Below are 8,374 nucleotides of genomic sequence, written 5' to 3'. Positions count from 1 at the left end.
GTTTTGGTGATGGGACACAATAACTAACTACATTGTATATTGACAAAATAAAAATTAAAAAATAAATAAATAAATAGATAAATAAATAATAAATGAATTATAAAACAAGCAAAAACAAAACAAAGGTGGAAGTGTCACACTTTTTGATTTCAAATTATACCGCAAAGCTACAGTAATCAAAACAGTATAATATTGGCATAAAGACAGATATATAGACCAATAGAATAGAATTGAAAGCCCAGAAATTTACCCACAAATATACAGTTAACTGATTTTTGCCGAAGTATTCAAGAATACACAATGGCAAAGGGTAGTCTCTTTAGCAAATGCTGTTAAGAAAACTGAATATCCACATGCAAAATAATGATTTTTGGCCCTTACCTTTCTTCATACACAAATATCAACTCGAAATAATTTAGAGGCTTGGATGTAGGACCCCAAGCTGTAATACTCTTGGAAAAACATAGGGAAAAACATTTATGACATTAGTATTAGCAATGATTTATTGTATGTGACACCAAAAGCACAAGCAACAAAACAGTAATAGACAAGGGGAGCTGCATCATACTAACAAGCTTCTGTGTAGCAAAGGATACAATCAACAGATTGAAAATGTGACCTACAGAATGGAAGACAATATTTGCAGACCATATATCTGATAAGCAGTTAATCTCCAGGATATACATGAAACTGCTACTATTCAATAGCAAAAAAAATAAATAAATAATAATCTAATTTAAAATGGGCAAAGGAATTGAACAGACATTTCTCCAAAGAAGAAACAGAAGTGGTCAACAGGTATACAAAACAATGCTCAACATCTCTAATTATCAGGGAGTTGCACATCAAGACCACAAAGAGATAACACTTCACACCTGTTAAGATGGCTCTTATTAAACCAAAAGAGAACACGTATCAGTGAGGATACTGATATCTGTGCCCTGGTTTCTGAGATACAGAAATCTGTGCCCCCTTGATGCTGTTGTCGAGAATGCAAAAAAATACAGCCACTGTGGTTAACAATGTGAAGACTCCTCAAAAAATTAAAAATTGAACTAGCATATGATCCAGAAATCCATCTTCTCAGTACTTATCCTATACACACACACACACACACACACATTTTTTGTCCATTCATCAGTCAATGAACATTTAGATTGTTTGCACATTTTGCCTATTCTGAAAATTGCTGCAATGAACATAGGAGTAGTAATGTGTTTTCAAGATTCTTATTTTGATGTACATGCACAATGGGACACTATTCAGTCTTTAGAAAGAAGAAAATGTAACAATATTCAAAAACTCCATCATCGGATGAGTGGATACGGAAAATGTGGTCTATCTACACAATGGAATACTACTCAGCTATAAAAACGAATGAAATACTGCCATTTGCAACAACATGGACGGACCTTGAGAGAATTATATTAAGTGAAACGAGTCAGGCAGAGAAAACGAAATACCACATGTTCTCACTTATTGGTGGGAGCTAAAAATAAATAAATAAATTCACTCACACACACACACACACACACACAAAAAAAAACGGGGGGGGGAGATATAACAACTACAATTTTTTTGAAGTTGTGTGTTACAACAAGCAAACAGAAAGGACATTCTTGGGTGGGAGGGGGAGAGGGAGGAGGGAAGGAGGTTTCGGTGATGGGACACAATAATCATATACATTGTATATTGACAAAATAAAAATTTAAAGGAAAAAAAAAAAAGATGAACCTGGAGGATACTAGGCATAATGTTAAGTGAAATGAGCCACAGATACAGAAATACTACATGATTCCACTTATATGAGGTATCTAAAATATCCAAATTTACAGAATCAAAGAGTGGAATGGTGGTTGACAGACACTTTTGATAGGACAATGGAGAGTTACTATTAAATGGGCATAAAGTTTCAGTCAAGCAAGATGAATAAGCTCTAGAGATTTGCTGTATAACACTGTACCCAGTGTCAACAATAATGTATTGTACAATTAAAAATTTGTTAAGAGGGTAGTTCTCCTGTGAAAATCCTTGCTTCAATTAAATAAAAAAATAAAATAACTTTTATATAAAATAGGAGATATAATATGAAATATTAACTACTTTAAAAAGGTAAACATAATTTTAAGAAAAATTCTGAAAATGAAAACTAAATCTTTGTTCAAAAGAATTCAAGAAACTGGAAGAAGCCAATTCTTCTAACTCTGTCATAAAAATTTATTATAAATGAGACAGAAGCATCACATTCTCCTTGAGCAAGCCACTGTTGGATTTATTAGTTTTCTCAGTTATTCTCTTTTATATTAATTTTAAGTACCTCTGCCTTAATAAAATCCTATTTGAAGACTGAAAAAAATAACTCCTAAGAAAGAAATATGAATTAGATGGCTTCACTGTTACATTCTACAAAACACTTAAAGAACTATTAATATAGATTCTTCTAAAAATTTTCCAAAAAATAGAATAATAAGGATTACTTCATAACTATTCTAAATGGTCAACATTACCATATTAGCAAAGACATCACAGGAAAAGGAAATTCAATAAAAAAAAATCTTTTATGAATATAAATTTAAAAAACAACAATAAATCACTAGCAAACCAAATCCTACAGGATATTAAAAATTATGCCATGAAGTGGAATTTATTCAAGGAATGTAAGGGTAGTCTCATGTAAGAAGTCAAATAATGTAATACGCCATATTAATAGAATGAAGGAAAAATCTAGATGATCATCTCAACTGACAGAAAATAGGCCTGTGACAAAATCCATTACTCTTTCATCATAAAAGCATTCATGAGACTAGAAATAGAAGAAAACTTTCTCAATATTCTATAGGCCATTTATGAAAAAAATCACAACTCATCATACTCAATTGGAAAAGACTGAAAGCATTCCCACTAAGACTATGAACAAGATAAATATATCAGCTTTCACTATCATAATTCACTACCATAAGATATTCCAAATTGGAAAGAAATAAGTAAATCTATTTCTATTATCTAATATGTAGAAAATCCCCAAAAATCCACAGAAAAATACTAAATAAAGCTGATTTTAAAATTCAAGGTACAGATCAACAGACAAAAATCAATTGTGTATCTGTACTTCTGTAACAATCTGAAAAAATAATGAAGATAGAAATTCAATTTACAATAGTATAATAAAAGAATAAAATACCTAGGAATAAATATTACAAAGGAGGTCAAAATTTGTACACTAAAAACGTCAAAACACTGCTAAAAGAAATTGAAGAATACAAAAATAAAAAGAAAGACAACGAGTGTTCATAGGCAGGAAGACTTAATACTGTTAAGATGCCAATATTATCTAAAGTGATCTAAAGATTCAACACAATCTCTATCAAAATTTCAATAGCTTCTTTTTTTTGCAAAAATAAAGAGGCTAATTCTAAAATTAAATAAAATTGCATGGGGTACCAAATATCCAAAGCAATCATGAAAAAGAAAAAGCAAGTTGGTGTCTCACATTGCTTAATTTCAAATCTTACAACAAAGCCACAATAATCAAATCCTGTGTTACTGACATAAGGATAGATATAGAGAAAAATGGCACAAACATGAGAGTCTAGAAAGAAACTGAAAAAATCAATAGCCAATAGACTTTTGACAAGGGTGTGAAGCCCAGTCAAAGGTAAATGAACAATCCGTTTAATAAAAGGGGCTATGAAAACTGGATTTTGAAATTTAAAGAATTAAGTTGAATCCCTACATCTCACCATATACAAAAATTTACTCAAAATGAATCAATGACATAATTATGATAATTATTACCATAAAAATCTTAGAAAATCTGGTGGTAAATCATGCTTGGGGATTTGGCAATGTGTTCCTATATATAATACCAAAACCCCCAGTAACAGAAGAAAAGCATAGACAAATTGGACTTCATGAAAATTAAAAACATTTGTTCATCAAAGATACTATTAAAAACATGAAAATACAGCCTCCTGAATGGGAGAAAATATTTACAAATCATATATGTGATAAGGACTTTATAATTCAGAGTGTACAAAACCTCCTATAACTCAACAACATAAAGAGAAACTATCCAAATTTTAAAAAAATTAACAGAAGACTTGAATAAAAGTTTTTCCAAAGAGGATATAAAAATGTCTTAAAAGAGGTTCAGCATCATTAGTTTTTACTCAAGGAAAATCAAAACCAGGGTAAGAAACCACTTCATATCTATTGGCATTGCTATAACAATACAAAATCAAAAACACACATGCACAAACAACACCAACAAAAAAAGTGTTGCTGAGAAATTGGAACCCATGTATATTTCTGGTGAGAATGTAAAATGGTGCAACCACTGTAGAAAACAGCTTGGCAATTTTTCATAAAATTAACATAGAATTAACACAAGTTAATAATTCCACATCTGTGTACATACTCAGAAGAATTGAAACAGGAAATCAAAGATATTCATGTATACCAGTGTTCATGGTAGTCCTACTCAAAGTTGTCAAAAAGTTGCAATGACCCAATTGTCCCTCAACAAATAGATGAATAAACAAAATGTAGAGTATCCATACAATGGAATATTATTCAGCCATAAAAAACAGATTTCTGATACTGTTACAGCATGGATAAAACTTGAAAACATTACTCTAAGTGAAATAAGCCAGACACAAAAGGACAAAGAGAAAGTAAGCTAGAAAAGATCCCAGCTGTTTCTACAAACATCACAAATGCCAATGATTCCCTGACACAAGAGAATTTCCTCGTCTTTTCAGTTGGAGAGAAGCTGGGGGTTAGGATATCTGCATAGTCTCGTAGTCTCCTGCTCTTAGTGGTTGAAATGCAGTGCTGTCTTATAGCTGAACCCGTGGCTGGAGTAAGCCCTGCCCCAGACCTGGTAAAACTGACTCCCTTTGTCTGGAGGCTCTTCCTGCATTCTACCTCATTCACATGGACACTGGTGGGACTGCCTGGAGGACAAACAGAAAGATCAACACCCCAGCATCTGAACCCACACAGCAGCCATTCTGCCCAGGTGAGCAGGCAGAACAGCTGAGTGGAAAAGCCACTGAAGTGCAGTGGTTCCCCACATTCATGGTCCACCCTGCATGGTCTGTAAACCTGCCAAACACACAGGTGCCCTCAACAGATCATAGACAGCCTGACAGTAGCACCACCTCTCCCCACAACCCTCCACACATTCACATGGGTTCTGGAAGGACCACAATGCTGTGGACCCGCTGAACAAACAGGTGTCCACACCAGCCTATGGCCAGACCACTGGTAGCCTTGCCTCCTCTCTATTACTCTCCACACATTCACACAGACACAGAAAATACACAACCCTCACTGCCTAGAGCCTAGGACAGACAGAGGGACCAATATCAATGTGTCCGAACCTATGTGACGTTCCTTTCCTCCTCCCTGGATGGGCAGGCAGAACAGTTGGGCAGGGAAGCTGCCAGTAAGTGATTATTCCCGATATATGCATGCACCCACCCTGCACAACCTGTGGACCTACTGAGCCTATGGGTGCCAATGCCAACAGCCAACCAGATGGTGCCCCCCCCACCTCTCCACAGGGCCAACAGGGACTGCTACAAACTTTGCAGGTTTGCCACAGGCTCAACAGCTGATCTGGTGTCCCTCTATAGAGCTGCCAGGGAATCTTGCATCCATGTATACCTGCTCCAAGACTGATAGTGCACCAGGCAGGGGCTTTGAGATGCCAAAGCAGGCCTCTGCAGAGCTTCCATGCTTGGCTGCACCCTTGCAGGCTTTCATCAGGCTCATTAGCTAATCAGGTGGCCACCTGCAGAACTGCCAGGCCATGTGACACCTGTGTACACCTACTCCTGGACCAATAGCTAATTGGACAGCAGCTTTTCCTCCACACAGCACAGCCCTTGAAAGCCTCTGGGTCATGGGGCGTACATGCAGGCTTCCTCCAGTCTCAACAGCTGATCCAGCAGCCCTCAACAGTTGTGCCAGGACATGTTGCAACAATGTACATCTGCTCACTGACTGACGGCAGATCACCCACCCAAACAAGAAAGGCACCCCAGCAAGAAACTTCCAAATGCATCACTGCTTAGGCCACAAAGGCACCCACAGACAATTCCAACATTGAACACAGCTAAAGAAGTTGCATGAAGGCTGCACTACCACACTCACCCAGATCCAGCTTAAAACACCCAACCTGATTGTCAATATAGAACACTTCTACAGGAGAGAGTCTCTCCCTTCAAACCCCACTCCTAAAATTAAAACAAGTGACTACACCACCAGATGCCAGGACATCAACTCAGAGGTACAGGAAGCATGATAAAACAGAGAAACATGATTCCCCCAAAAGAAGACAACAACTCTCCAATACCAGACCCCAAACAACAGGAAGTTGATGCCTCACCTGAAGAGGCATCTCAAACATCAGTACTAAAGAAACGCAATATGATGGATAAAAAAAAAAAAAAAGATAGAAATCACAATAAAAAAAAATCTAAGACATGTATGCAATAAATTCAACAAAGAGATAGAAACAATAAAAAGAATCAAGCAGAAATAATGGAACTGAAGAATTCATTCAACAAAGTAAAAAGTACAACTGAAAGCATATGCAGTAGGGTACAACAAGCAGAAGAAATCATTTTTGAACTAGAAGTCAGGGTTTTTGAATTAACACAATTGAACCAAAAAACAAAAAAAGAATTTTTAAAAATGAAGAAAACATATAAGATATTTCTGATAACCTTATGTGTACAAACATCTGTATTATGGGTGTACTGGAAAGGAAAAAGCATTGAAAATCTATTTAATGAAATAATAGCTGAAAACTTTCCAAGTATTGGGAGAGATACAAACTTAAAGATCTCAGAAGCTCAAAGATCACCAAACAGACTCAACCCTAAAAAGAACTCCCCAAGACATATCATATTTAAGTTGTCAAAAGTTAAAGACAAAGAAAGAATTTTAAAAGCAGCAAGAGAAAAGCATAAAATCACCTATAAGGAATCCTCATCAGGCTAACATCAGACTTCTCAATGAAAGCCTACAGGCCAGGAGAGAGAGGAATGATATACTTAAAGTGCTAAAAGAAAATAAAAACAAAAACAAAAACAAAACTGTCAACCAAAAACACTATATCTAGCAAAGCTTTCCCTCAGAAATTAAGGAGAAATAGAATCTTTCCCAGAGAAACAAAAACAGTGGGAATTCACCACCACAAGACCAGCCCTTCAACAAATCCTCAAGGAAGTCCTACATCTGGAATCAAAAGAGAGAGATATATCGCAATAAACAATTGAGAAAGAATAAAAACTGGTAGTACAACAGATATACAAATGAGAAAGAGAAAGAAATTTATCTTTTTACAACAACAACAACAACAAAAGCAGCAAAAATAAATAACAAGTAAAGAAATGAACAAAGAAAATATAAAACAACCATAAAGAAATTAATAAAATGGCAGGAATGAGGCAATTCCTTTCAATAACAACCCAGAAAATAAATGGATTAATTTCCCCACTTAAATGATACAGACTGGCTTAATGGATTAAAAAATTAGACCCAATTAGATGCTACCTGTAAGAAACTCTCTTCATCAATACACACACAGACTAAGTGAAGGGATAGAAAAAGACATTCCACACAAATGGAAACCAAAAAGGAGCGGGAGATGTCACACTTATATCTGATACAATACACTTCAAAGAGGTATAAAAATATAGAAAGAAGGACATTATATAATGATAAAAGGTTCAATACAGCAAGAACATATAAGAATCATAAATAAATATGCACCCATCATCAGAGCACCCATATATGTAAAGCAACTGTTATTGGACGTAACAGGAGAGATAGACCCCAATGCAGTAATAGTTGGGGAATTTAACATGCTTTTCAAAGTATTGGAAACATCATCTAGACAAAGAATTAGCAGAGGTATAATGGATTTATACAGTAATTTCGACCAAACGGACTTGACAGACATAGGCAGAACGTTTTATCAAACAATTGCAGAATATGCATTCTTCTCATTAGCACATGAGTCATTCCCCAGGAGTAACCACATGTTAAGCTACAAATTAAGGCTCAACAAATTTTAAAAAAGTGAAATCATATCAAATATATTTTTTCAGACCACAATGGAATAAAATTAACAATTAACAACAAACAAAACTTTGGAAACTATATAAATACATTGAAATTAAACAACATGTTCCTAAATAATCATTTAGTCAAAGAAGAAATTAAACAGAAAATCAAAAATTTCCTTAAAACAAATGAAAATTCAAGCACAACTTACCAAAATCTGTGGGATACTACAAAAGCAGTACTAACAGGGAAGTTTATTACAATAAATGCTTACATCAAAAAAATGCCAAGATTT

The sequence above is a fragment of the Galeopterus variegatus genome, unplaced genomic scaffold, assembly GCF_000696425.1.
Source record: "Galeopterus variegatus unplaced genomic scaffold, G_variegatus-3.0.2 Scaffold1663, whole genome shotgun sequence".
NCBI lineage: Eukaryota > Metazoa > Chordata > Mammalia > Dermoptera > Cynocephalidae > Galeopterus > Galeopterus variegatus.
The sequence above is the reverse complement of the archived record's forward strand: the minus strand, read 5'-3'. Positions refer to the sequence as shown.